Source organism: Terrapene carolina, unplaced genomic scaffold (genome assembly GCF_002925995.2).
Source record: "Terrapene carolina triunguis isolate 2854851 unplaced genomic scaffold, T_m_triunguis-2.0 Scaffold90, whole genome shotgun sequence".
Classification (NCBI taxonomy): domain Eukaryota; kingdom Metazoa; phylum Chordata; order Testudines; family Emydidae; genus Terrapene; species Terrapene triunguis.
In genome coordinates this window covers 189,950-202,049 of record NW_020664441.1, presented here as the reverse complement: position 1 = coordinate 202,049, position 12,100 = coordinate 189,950, and the positions used below count along the sequence as shown (strand labels likewise).

The 12,100-nt window shown below is 43.9% G+C and overlaps 1 protein-coding gene across 1 annotated transcript in view; it reads left to right on the top strand.

Annotated features, from left to right (window-relative positions):
• The window catches only part of LOC112117582 (NACHT, LRR and PYD domains-containing protein 3-like), a 475,696-nt gene that overhangs the window by 361,887 nt on the left and 101,709 nt on the right, over positions 1-12,100 (top strand). The window lies entirely within an intron of this gene.

Here is a 12,100-nt window from a genome sequence, read left to right as displayed (position 1 = left end):
TGCCTTGGGGATATATGGGAAAACAGCTGCATATACTTGTGAGCCAAGTGAGCCAATTAGCAAATAGCTGACATGGTTAAATGCAAGATTAAATACATGTCCTTGATTTTATTTAAATCTTTAGGCCTTTTCCATCAGCTGCACTTGTGCATTTTGGCCTCTAGAGGCCACTGTGGAACTGGCTGAGCAGGCAGGCTAGTGAAGATTTTGATAGCTACGTGCACAGCACTCTCCTGACCACTCTCCTGAGCAGGCAGCCAGTCACTTTCTGTCCTGCTGTTCCCCTGGCTGGGCCCTGTGTAGGAAGGAGCAGACAGAGGCGGGAGCAGCACAAGGTGGGAGGCCCAGTATTGGTGCCAGGCCCCCACCATCCCCTGCAGCCTCTGCACCAGGCTCCCCACAAGCATCCCCTGCAGCCACCCTCATACCCACCATCGCCACCAGTATCACCCACTCCCTTCAGCAGTGCCACCCTCAACCTAGCACCAGCCACCCCAGCACCGTCCCAGCAGCCAACAAACAACTCCAGGCACCCCAGTAGCCTCAGATCCCCCCAAAATGCCCACCCCCAGTAACTCCATCCCACCAATCCCTGTAACCCCAGCACTCACCCACCCCACACTTCCAGCTATCCCAAGGTGCTCCAGCACCCACCCAGAGAGCCACCAGCTTCCCTCAGGCACAGCTGCCAAGTTTTGTACAGAGCTGTCATACCCATGCCACTGCTTGGGCCAGGATGTGACCTCACAAGCTGAAGTTTGTTATATGCAAACTTATAAATGTACAAATTATCTCAGTAAGTAACTTGGATAAAATGTGACACATGGAACTGGACAAAACCTGGTAAGTGGGTACATGGAAAGGTGTTTTTGTGCAGTCACTGGGTGCACTTAATTGTTGGGATCACAACTTTATGATGTCCACAGTTTAGCATTAATCCTCTACTGTGCTTGTTTCAGATAGTTCTTAATATCCTCATGATGAGCAGAAAGACACCAACTGACGTCCTCCTGCAGGGACTGGAAGATCTTGCAGAGCAAGACTTTAAAAAATTTATACACAAATTACCTGAGTTTGTCTTTGATGACAAACCCTCAATCCCCTGGAGTAAACTGGAGAAGGCTGACAGGATAGATGCTGCGAGACTCCTGAAAGAACACTATGGTCAGGAGAGTGCTGTGGCCGTAGCTATCAAAATCTTCTCTACCCTGAATCTCAACAACTCTGCCGTGAAACTTGAACAGGAGAAAGAGACAGGTAAAAAAATCCAAAGTGACTCTGATTCCTGAGAGTCATTTCTCCATGAATATCCCCCACAGCACCAGTAGCAGGCGCAGCAGCAAACTAATGACACCAAAGAGATTCCACAACCTGGGAGGAGTCAGAGTGAATCAAGGGAAACTGCAGAGCAGATGGGGCCTGACCTCCCAGATTGCACATGCATTTTTAGGAAAATAGGAACTGCCGTGCTACCACTGGTCCATCAAGTACAGTATTCTGTCTCTGACAGTGGCCCCTGCCAGATACTACAGAGGAAGGTGCTAGAAACCCTACAGTAGGCAGTTATGGGACAACCTGCCTGTAGAGTGAGTTTCCTTGTAACCCCAATAGGAAGGGAGGAGTGGGGTTGGGGGAGGGATCAGGTCTTATGCCCTGAAGCATAAATTTATTATATCCTTTCCAAAACTCTTGTTAGTTTTTCAAATGTTTAGTATTATAACTAGATAGGCTTGTTATCCCTATAAATAGATAATCCTTTGTTTAATTCTACTAGACATTTGGCCTCAATACACTATGGCAATAAGTTCCACGGGCTTATTAAGCATTGTGTGAAAGAGTATTTTTATCAGTTTTTAATTTGCCATCTTTCAAGTTTATTAAATGTCCCCTTGATAGTCTATCAGAAGACAGGGTGAATAGAAGTTCCCAGTCTATCTTCTTTATATACTATTCATTATTTTGTCATGACATTTGTCTTTTCTCAAAGGTAAGGAGTTCCAGTCTTTTCAGTCTATTTATTTGAGTTTTTCCTTGCTCCTAATCTTTCTTGCAGTTTTCTCTGAACTCCCTCTGATTCTGCTATATAGTTTTGGAGTTGGGATGACCAGAAATGAACAGTATTCCTGGTTAGGGTCCACCACTGATTTATGTAATGCCATTTATTTTGTGTATTTTTTCCATACTATTTCTTATGTACTCCTAATGTTTTGTTTGCTTTTGTACTGCTGCTACACATTGAGCAGACGTTGTCACTGAGCAATCCACAGTTGCCATTGAGCATACCATAGTGAAGCCCAGGTCTTTTTCCTGAGCTGAAGGAGTAATTTATTGGATTTTCCAGGGCTTAATTTGGCTTTTATGAACCAATTTGAAGATGGGGCTTTGCCTTCCCTCCAGCACTTTGATTTTATATGCTCCAGGGGAGATTTTGTCTGTGGTGAGGTAACACCCTTTCCAACTAGGTTGGAACTTTTTGACCCTTCTCTTCTTTTTGATACAGTATAGTCAAAATAAAATACCCTGACCCAGTATGACGTTCCCTCAGAAGCGTTTGTATCCTAACAAGGCTTTTGTTCCTGGGCACTGTCCTCTGGCTTCTGTCAAGCAAATGAAAATATGGTTTGCAAGAGATGCTTTAATTCTACTAAGCATTGTTGGATGACAGTCGTAACTCTTGTGTCTGGAGTCTGGAATAGCAGATTCATGGGGAGGACCCAAGTTGCACCTGCCAGAAGCTTGAAAGGGGTAACATTTGTGAATTGTTGGGAATTGATCCCATGGCCAATTAATGCTAGTGACAGTTTCAGGTCCCAGCCGGTGGTGAGCATTTTCTGAGGCCAATATCTTAGTGATAAATATCCTTGTCCAGTTCATGTACTTGACCTGTCTGGAGGATTGAGGGTGATGTAGAATATGGAGCTTCTGTTTTAGTCCTAGTGTCTTGCACAGCATATGTATCACCTCTGAGATCAAGTGAGATCCTCTGTCTGAGTTTCTGCCAAGGGGCAGACGCCATCTACTGAAAACATGATTTAGTGATAGTGTGGCTGTTGTATGAGCTGTATCACTGGCAGGTAAACCTTCCACCCACTCTGTCAACAGGCAGGTTATTGTGAACATGTACTGATTTCATTGGGAGGAATAGGTCTCTGGGCCCACCCTGTCAGTTTGAATGCCTGACTAGGGGAAGGAGATTCCCTAGCCCTGTTGGGTGCACAGTGTGTAGGTTGTGTGGACTGGAACTTAATGCAGCCGAGGCTTCCCTGGACATAACTAGCTACTTTCTTACTCAGGTCAGAAGGAGTCTGTTTCAGATGATCATATATGGTATTGGGGCATGTTCACAAAATGTCTCATGTGCACGGAGTAGCATAATCCCATGGTAGGACGTGGGACCACACGCTGGGGAATGCTGTTTCATTCCTGGATGTAGGTCAGGAGTTTTTATGGACAGTAACCCTATCTCTTTCATTGAACATGATCTCTGGAGGTTCATCCTTTGCCAGTTCCTCAGATGTGATAGGATGGGTTACAGGGTCCTTTATGCATTGATAAAGCTTAGGCACCATTAATCCTTTAGTTGTGCCTCTGTGAGGTCTTTGAGGACAAAGACCAGGGTGCTTTGGGAGGATCCTCTCTTCCAGGAGTGACTACCATGGTTTCTGGTTCCTAGTGCTCAGCTTGCACTCAGTATCTATGACTACGGTAACTACAGGAAGGGCTTGGAAGTCCAGGGGGTATCAGTTAGAGCTCCTGCCCAGGATAGCTGATCAGCCATGTCATTCCTTGTTTGTGAGGGCCTTTCTTCTTCAAGAGTCCCTTCTCTTTCGTTCAACAGACTCTCAGGTCATTATCTTGAACTAATTGATCCACAAGAGAAACTAGTTCATAAGAACTGCCATACTGGGTCAGACCAAAGGTCCATCAAGCCCAGTATCCTGTCCTCCAACAGTGGCCAATAGCAGGTGCCCCAAAGGGAATGAACAGACAAGTTATCATCAAGTGATCCATGCCCTGTCACCCAATCCAGCTTCTGGCAAACAGAGGCCAGGGACACCATTCCTGCCCATCCTGGCTAATAGCCATTGATGGACCTATCTTCCATGAACCTATCTAGCTCCCTTTTGAACCCCGTTATAGTATTGGCCTTCACAACACCCTCTGGCAAGGAGTTCCAGAGGCTGATAGTGCCTTGTATTTTCTGTCTTATTATCTGTCCCTTTCTTGATGATTCCGAACATTCTGTTCGCTTTTTTGACTGCCTATGCACATTGAGTGGATGATTTCAGAGAAATATCCACAATGATTACAAGATCTCTTTCTTGAGTGGTAACAGCTAATTTAGACTCATCATTGTATATGTATAGTTAGGATTATGTTTTCCAATGTGCATTTATTAACATTAAATTTCATCTGCCATTTTGTTGCCCAGTCACCCAGTTTTGTGAGATCCTTTTGTAGCTCTTCACAGTCTGCCTGGGACTTAACTATCTTGAGTAGTTGTGTGTCATCTGCAAATCTCACTGTTTACCCCTTTTTCCAGATCATTTATGAAAATGTTACATAGGATGGGCCCAGTACAGATCCCTGGGGGACACCACTATTTATCTCTCTCCATTTTGAAAACTGACCATTTATTCCTACCTTTGTTTACTATCTTTTAACCAGTTATCAATCCATGAGAGAACCTTCTCTCTTATCCCATGACTGCTTATTTTGCTTAAGAGCCTTTGGTGAGGTACCTTGTCAGAGGCTCTCTGAAAATCTAAATACACTATATCCACTGGATGCCCTTTGTCCACATGCTTGTTGACCCCCTCAAAGAATTCTAGTAGATTGGTGAGGCATGATTTCCCTTTACAAAAACCATGTTGACTATTTCCCAACAAATTTATGTTCATCTATGTGTCTGACAATTTTGTTCTTTACGATCATTTCAACCAATTTGCCAGGTACTGAAGTGAGGCTTACTGGCTTGTAGTTGCCAGGGTCACCTCTGGAGCCCTTTTTAAAAATTGGCATCACATTAGCTATCCTCCAGTCATTTGGTACAGAAGCTGATTTAAATGATAGGTTACAGATGACAGTTAGTAGTGTTGCAATTTCACATTTGAGTTCCTTCAGAACTCTTGGGTGAATACCATCAGGTCCACGAGACTTATTACTGTTTAGTTTATCAATTTGTTCCAAAACCTCCTCTAATGATACCTCAATTTGGGACAGTTCCTCAGATCTGTCACCCAAAAAGAATGGCTCAGGTTTGGGAAACTCCCTCACATTCTCAACAGTGAAGAACGATGCAAAGAATCCATTTAGTTTCTCCGCAATGGCCTTATCATCTTTGAGTGCTCCTTTAGCATCTCGATCGTCCAGTGGCCCCACTGGTTGTTTAGCAGGCTTCCTGCTTCTGATGTATTTAAAAAAAATTTGGTCCAGCGTGAGCAGAATCTTTTTCTTCCTGTTTTTTGTATTTTCTCCCTGTCCATCAGAGCAGGAAATACATAAATCGACATCAGGCAGAATCAGAGCAGCTCACAAACTCCTGAATGAGATCATCCAAGGCTGAGTGAATAGTTCTCTATACCGGCTGTTTTGCACACTGACTGGAGTTAGGACCAAATTTAAATTTCTGTGGTGATCCACAGAATGAAGTCCTACTCCTGCATCCACATCCCTTTCTAGGCAGAAGCCTTGGTCATGTGAGAGCTCACAATTTCTGCAGGGTGGTAGTCTCAATGGGCACAGGATCTGAGGGCTCTGAACCAGTAACTCTACATTGCTGTAGATGAGCTAAACTTGGAGCTTTCCCGATTCTCTTGTTTGGGTTATATCAAGCCTCCAGGTCATAGAATCATAGAATATCAGGGTTGGAAGGGACCTCAGGAGGTCATCCAGTCCAACCCCCTGCTCAAAGCAGGACCAATTCCCAACTAAATCATCCCAGTCAGGGCTTTGTCAAGCCGGGCCTTAAAAACCTCCAAGGAAGGAGATTCCACCACCTCCCTAGGTAACGCATTCCAGTGCTTCACCAGCCTCCTAGTGAAATAGTGTTTCCTAATATCCAACCTAGACCTCCCCCACTGCAACTTGAGACCATTGCTCCTTGTTCTGTCATCTGCCACCACTGAGAACAGCCGAGCTCCATCCTCTTTGGAATCCCCCTTCAGGTAGTTGAAAGCAGCTATCAAATCCCCCCTCATTCTTCTCTTCTGGAGACTAAACAATCCCAGTTCCCTCAGCCTCTCCTCATAAGTCATGTGCTCCAGCCCCCTAATCATTTTTGTTGCCCTCTGCTGGACTCTTTCCAATTTTTCCACATCCTCCTTGTAGTGTGGGGCCCAAAACTGGACACAGTACTCCAGATGAGGCCTCACCAATGTCGAATAAAGGCGAACGATCACGTTCCTCGATCTGCTGGCAATGCCCCTACTTATACAGCCCAAAATGCCGTTAGCCTTCTTGGCAATAAGAGCACACTGTTGACTCATATCCAGCTTCTCGTCCACTGCGACCCCTAGGTCCTTTTCTGCAGAACTGCTACCTAGCCATTCGGTCCCTAGTCTGTAGCAGTGCATAGGATTCTTCTGTCCTAAGTGCAGGACTCTGCACTTGTCCTTGTTGAACCTCTTCAGGTTTCTTTTGGCCCAATCCTCTAATTTGTCTAGGTCCCTCTGTATCCTATCCCTACCCTCCAGCGTATCTACCACGCCTCCCAGTTTAGTGTCATCTGCAAACTTGCTGAGAGTGCAGTCCACACCATCCTCCAGATCATTAGTACAGATATTAAACAAAATGGCTTCCAGTGTCATGCAGTGGTCCTGGCACTGCTGATTCTCCCTTTTCTGGCTTAGTAGGTATTTAAAGGAGAGGTGGTGAGTCTCTATGATCACTTTCCCTCCACTGATGATAGGGTGCTGCAGGGCCTCCCCATTCTTGTCAGAAGGACTCTCTCACACTCTGCTGAGTAGCTTGCTAGTGGATGCCATGACCTGGTTCTCTTGATCATGGACCTGTCAGAGCTGCACCCATACTGTACTCTGTGTGTCCAGTTTCAAGGATAAACTTCTTGTCTTTCAGAGGGTTGGTCCAACAAGTCACTTCCATTTGTCTTTTTTGGACTTCCTGCCTTGTCCTTTTTAGTTCAGGTTCCCAATCCCACTTTTGTTCATGTCTCAGCAGTGTGCCGAGGGACTGAGACATCTTCACTTAATCTTCAATGGACTGCCAGGAATACTCTCACATGCCTGTTAGGAGGAGAAATTTGGAGTCAGGTATTTCTTCAGTGTAATCCTATCTATTTACAAAGAATGCATAAAGTCCTCTTTCCCTGAACATAGCAGGAATCAAATAGCAGTTTGCTCACAGTTCCAAGCCCCTTTCCAGACAGTCTTTGGCCCAGAAGCTCTCTCTAGGCTTTTTCTCAGGGATACATTCCCAGTGATTCTGTGACTGTCTCCTGGGCTTTCTGATGCTTCTCTCTCAGCTTCTCTCATTTTTATTGCTGCTTCTGTCACACACAACTGCACCAATCAATTACCTAGATTCTGCATTTGCTCTTTCAGTTCCAGGGAAAAACCCCTTGGACAACATGGTTCAGCTTCTGCTCAAGGCTTGCCGTACACTTGTGTTTTGCATGGTGCTCCTATTGTTTCAGTCATCTGGTTCCATAAAGGAACTCAATTGCTTTTTACACTTATCATGAATGAAAGGCAGCCATTAAACTCACCAGCTTTAATGGAGTTTAGCCTAACCCATAACAATGTTATCAGATATTATGTAAATCAATGTTATGCTGCCATTTTGACTACAATCTGCAGTGCTGGTCAGCCCTCCTCAAAAAGAGCATTGTGTAGAGGGTCCAGATGGCAAACTGTGATATGAAGAGAGGTTGAAAAGATTGGGATTGTTTATTTTAGGGCTTGTCTGCACAGTGCATTAACACATTGTGCAGACAAGCCCTTACAAAGGAGATGAATAAGAAGAAAGGTGCTATAGCCTCTAGGATAATGTATGTTAGTCAGTGAGGTGTGTGTGTGTGAGGAGCTGAGAGCAAGAGGCACGAGGAGCTGAGGGTGAGAGGGTGTGCTGCTGGAGGACTGAGGAGTACAAGCATTATCAGACAGGAGAAAGGTCCTGTGGTGAGGGTAAAAGTGTTTTGAGGAGGCCATGGGGAAGTAGCCCAGGGAGTTGTAGCTGTCATGCAGCTGTTACAGGAGGCACTATAGACAGCTGCAGTCCACAGGGCCCTGGGCTGGAACCCGGAGTAGAGGGCGGGCCCGGGTTCCCCCCAAACCTCCCAACTCCTGATCAGACACAGGAGGAGTTGACCCAGACTGTGGGTTCCACCAGAGGGGAAGATCACTGAGGTGAGCAAATCCGCCAATAAGCGCAGGACCCACCAAGGTAGAGGAGGAACTTTGCCACAATATATACACAGAGAACATGAAACAATGTCACAATATTACAACAAAAAAAACTTCAAAAACAGACTCCAACGAGAGACTGCTGAATTGAAATTAATTTGCAAATTGAACACATTAAATTAGGCTTGAATAAAGATTGAGAGTGGATGGGCCATTACACAAAGTACTTATGGCACCTTAGAGACTAACAAATTTATTTGAGCATAAGCTTTCATGGGCTACAGCCTACTTCATCGGATGCATGTAGTGGAAAATACAGTACGAAGATATATATTGTGATGGGGCAAGGCCAGATGGCTACAGTAAAGTAGTGAGGAACAGGTATGTTAGCCGCAGGCTAAACAAATCCTTGGTACCATGGTAACCAAATGGCAGTTGCTCCAGGTTAATCAAGACACCTGGGGCCAATTAAGATCCTTCTAGAAGGCAGTGGAGATAGCTACATTGATTGGGACACCTGAAGCCAATCAAGGGCTGGCTGGAACTAGTTATATCTTCGTACTGTATTTTCCACTACATGCATCCGATGAAGTAGGCTGTAGCCCATGAAAGCTTATGCTCAAATAAATTTGTTAGTCTCTAAGGTGCCATAAGTACTCCTGTTCATTTTCAGAAGGGTGTCTGTTTGACTCCAATAATCTCTCTCAACTGGCTGTTTAGCTATATTGGTTTATTTCTTGCCTTCTTGTTTCTTTTTATTTATGGCCATTCATGCTTTTTTGACTATCATGGTTTGTGGAAGTAGCCCCTATGTCAAATCTACAGACTTTAATTTCTTTTCTTGCTGAGTTAGGATGTTTTTTTTTTTACTAATGTCTTTGTATTTTTAAAATTTATCTTAAATTCCCCTGTCTAAATGTTAGTGTCCTCATGCTAGTTCTTGGTACCTTTCCTCTCAAAAGGATATTGCAATTAATTATAGTATGGTCACCATTAGTAGAGATACTTTTTGAACAAATTCCATAGGACTACGATGAGAATAACTTCTCCCTTTGGGAACTTTAAGGCTAACTATTCAAAGCCGCAATCATTTAAGGTTGTGGAGTTGAGCTGAACTTGTCAGCCCTGATTTCACATGTTTAGAGTCTTTTTTTTTTTTGTCATTGATCTCACTAGGTATGGGGGCAGGCCAGTAGAGTGTTGCCAGAGATGACCAGGACGTGCTGTTATAAGAACTTAGTAACAGGGGCACTTTTTAACTAGAGAAAATGATTTCCTATTATCTGCTTAAACACTTGGAGTCTCATATTTCTCTGCTCACACAATAGTTTCATATCTTTAATGAAATCAGCAACAGCCACTACTCTTGTGTGCTCTAAAACTTGCTGTTCAAAGAAGCAATTGTTTAAGGGGTTGAGAAATTGCTACTCTAAACTTAAAACATGGGTTTTCTTGTTTTGGTTTGTTAAAACTTGAACTCTTAGCAAATATGTGGGAAAAAATGTTATTTGTCTTAAAGATTAAAAATCTTTCACCCTTCATGGACTTTAAAAACTTCCATTGCTTTTTTGGTCTTCCAAGGAGATGCAACAAAAATAGGAAAGAGAGGGTTGATATTCTTAATCGTTCTAAGATAAAATATACTTTTAGTTGTTTCAGGCCTTTTCTATATCATAAAGAAACAAGAAGGTCACACACTTTTTTTTTTTCTTTTACATGTTACCTTCATGATGCTTTTCTGGGTTCTGCTATGTCAAGTTAAAACTTAAAAGTTGGCTTGTTCTTGTGCGTGCTTTGATCTAAAGAAATCATCTTTGAAAGTAAAGGATACAGCATCTAGAAACAGTACACTACTTTTGATTATCAATGTTGGCCTTAAATGTTAAGGGGAAAATGCTCTGCTGGCCGAGGTATTTGCACAGACCAGACTGCAGAAGTAAAAACCCATGTGGAGAAATGCTAGCCAAATTATTTCTAGTCAGATACAGTGATGTAAATCCTCTGAAAGTAATGGAGTTACTCTTGATTTAAACTGCTTTTAACAGAGTACAATTTGGCCCATGGGTAGAGCCCTGCAAATCCCTGGATATCCACTTTATATCTTCAGATATCTGCATACATGGATGCGGATACCCACAGACCATTTTTGTGGATTGCAGATCGGATGCGGATACAAATTTTATATCCACACAGGGCTCTACTCGTGGGTGAGTTTTTGCCACATACCCCTCCTATAAAAGAGCAGGGCTCTGTTCTGATATCCCAGTTGGAAAGGGGACAGATGGCAGCAGGAGGTGCTGAACCCCTGAAGCCTGCAAAGGAGAGGGCTGTATGGTGGGAGTGGAGAAGGGGATCCAAGTCAGATGGAGGGGGCAGTGATGGTGTTGACCTGGGAGGAGGGACAGCAGCAGCAGGAAGAGAAGAGACCAGAAGCTGTTGTAGGAATTTATTGGTCAGGTGCCATGTGGGACCTGTTAGACCAGGGATGTTTGGTGGGGAAGGTAGTGTGGAGGGAAAGGGGCTGGCTCTGCCTCAGGTTCTCTAAGTGCTGGGGGCACGCAGAGCTGGAAGGATGTTTTCAATTACTGCAGGGAAGCAAGTGGAGGAAGTGCTGAGTTAGGGGAGGGGTGGCTTCTCCTGACAGTCGTTCATAGTGTGACTTAAGAGTTTTAGTTCAACAGCAAACAGTCATAAAGCAAATGTGGAACAGCTTCCAAACAGGTGACTGGTGTCACAAATGCTGAGTTTATCTACAGCACTTTAATGTGTGTAATGAATTTTGTGCATTACATGTTAGATATAAAGTATATAAAAGAGAGGGCAGTGAGACAGGCATGGATGTGAGGCCAGATTTTCAAAACTGCTCAGCTCCCATTTATGCACCTAAATTAGGGCCAGAAAAGTGTCCTATGCTGAGCTCATCAGAAAATCTGGTCCCAGTTGTGTGTGCTGAAGTGTTTTGACAATCTGATCCTAAGTGACTACAATAATGGTAAAAATGAGTATTCCTTGTGGTGGCCATTATTTACAGATGTCACTGAACTAGTGTCTCCAAAGAAATTCTCTCTGCCTGCCTCAGCCATGGGTTTTCTAGGGAGCTCATTACTGCAGAGAGCCCTGAATAAATGACTTGTCCTAATGCCATGAACTGTGTGACACACTGTGATTGTTGTTACACTGACATTCATGTGAAATTTCTCTTTCAGCTTTGGGTCCTCAGCAAACAGCTGAAAGATCAGCAAATGGTATGTGACATTCTAACAAAGAATTGTGTTGCATAAATACCAGTGATTACCAGCATTAGGTTAGATCAGCCAGACATTTGGTTTACTAGTAGAAATAATAAGTAACACCTCAGAGTGTCGTCCAATCACATCACACATGTTAAGCAGGGTTGGATGGGAGATGAGGAAATGAATGGGGAGATCTCCAGGAAAGAATCAGGTGCTGCAGAACATGGTGCTGGTGAGGAGGTGGAGCTCTTGTCTCAGGCAGTACTGACCCAGTGCAGCAGCATGATACTGGAAGACACTCTCCTGCTAGGGATGACATCTTTTAAATGAGGTAAAATAACTAGAGGTCAACATTTGTGGTCACTGAAGGTGCTATGGCACTTTTTTAAACCTCTGGGCCCTGGAAAAATGTTAGGTTATACTTTAGTTATATTCTTTGCACCTAAATTCCCATTACTGTTTCAGTTATATCTGTCATTCTCCATCGCTTCATGCCCCACTTTG